Raw genomic sequence first — 1597 nt, forward strand, 5'->3', positions numbered from 1 at the left:
CTACGAGCTGCTGGTGGGACGGCCACCCTTTGAGAGCCCCTCTCAGAGCGAGACCCAGAGGCGCATCCTCAAGGTGGGATGGCCACACAGCGGGCATACACGGGGAGCTGGGTGGGGGCAGCTGCTGAGCCTGGGGGGACTGGGGCACACACATGAGGTCACCTGCTACGGTCCCGAGGAGTGCCTCGAAGAGTCACAGAGAACATGGAGCAAAGAAATGAACCAGACTTCCCTTGTTTCTCCTTGGCCTCATCAGGTGGATGTGACGTTTCCCCCCTCCATGCCCGAGGGGGCCCAGGACTTGGTCTCCAAGCTTCTGAGATACCAGCCCTCAGAGCGGCTTCCCCTGGCTCAGGTCCTGGAGCACCCCTGGGTGAAGGCGCACTCCCGGAGGGTGTTGCCTCCCGGTGCTCAGAAGGCTTCCTGAGCCCATCTACCTCTGTCCTTCCTGTGCACCCAGGGAAGGCTTCCTCCTTTGTCTTTTTAAATACAGGATGCTAATTAATAAAGACTTGAGTCATTTACTACAAGGGCTTTTTGGTTCTGTGCGTTGATGCACAGAGTGTTTTTGTTTTGTTTTGTTTTGTTTTTTGGAATCAGGAAAACTGCCCGAGATGGGGCCCTCTTGGCCTTGGAGATGGTGGCAGGGTTCTCCTTGAGCTCTGGTGGATAACTTCTGATAAAGGCCCTGGAGGTTCCCAACCTGCTGCCTATCAGTGGTTCCTCCTCTCAACTATTCCCCATGTTTTCAGGACATTTGTAACAGGGACCATCATCACACCAAAGCTCCGCCCTCTGGAGGCACCTGGTGTGCTGCCATTTTTGAAGTAAAAGTCATTCACTGCATTCCAGGGCCACAGGATTCCCAAATGCACCCACAGGCACCCCATCCTGTGTCATCTCTAGTAGCAAATGCAGCTTCTCTTCTGAGGTCTGTCACTGTGCCTGCAGCAATCTCAGTGTCCCCTTCCTGACTTGTCCACAGTCCCACGTGGCAGCCTCTGTGCATCAGTGGAAGCTGACCACAGCTGAGTCCACCTCCAGACCCAGCTGTAAGCTCCAGGGTGTTTCCTGTGCAGTGCAGCCATCACTTCCGCCAGGAGTAAAGCCCACAGTCAAGGGCCAGGCACAGTGGAGCACGCCTGTAATCCCAGCAGCTCCAGAGGCTGAGGCAGGAGGTTCATGAGTTCAAAGCCAGCCTCAGCAATGGTGAGGTGCTAAGGAACTCAGAGAGACCCTGTCTCTAAATAAAACACAAAAAAGGGCTGGGGATGTTGCTCAGTGGTTAAGTAGCCCTTGGCTCAATACCCAGTATGGGGGGGCGTGGAGGGGAGGACACAGGCCACTAGAAATTAGGCATATTGAAAATAGGCTAGAGTTAAGGGTCACAGCTGGGCATTCAGAAATAATGGCTCTAGGGGAAAACAGATTCCATTTCATCCCTGCCTGTCCCCCTTAGTTGAGGAGCAGAGTGGGGTCCTTGAGACAAGTATGCTCTACCCCCGCTACTGACCCCTCATTCAATATGCTACACTTATTTTCATGTGAAGAATTAGCTTAGGGCAGGGTGGGCAGGTACTCAAGCCTGTAATCCTCT

At 53.9% G+C, this 1597-nt stretch overlaps 1 long non-coding RNA gene across 1 annotated transcript; it reads left to right on the forward strand.

The window, feature by feature from the left end:
• LOC107158939 lies at nucleotides 1–532 on the forward strand. Its single transcript, XR_001505676.2, has 2 exons — nucleotides 1–73; nucleotides 257–532. It is a non-coding gene; the product is annotated as an uncharacterized LOC107158939 (long non-coding RNA).
• Nucleotides 533–1597: the final 1065 nt, after the last annotated feature.

This window comes from Marmota marmota, unplaced genomic scaffold (assembly GCF_001458135.2).
Source record: "Marmota marmota marmota unplaced genomic scaffold, marMar, whole genome shotgun sequence".
Taxonomy (NCBI): domain Eukaryota; kingdom Metazoa; phylum Chordata; class Mammalia; order Rodentia; family Sciuridae; genus Marmota; species Marmota marmota.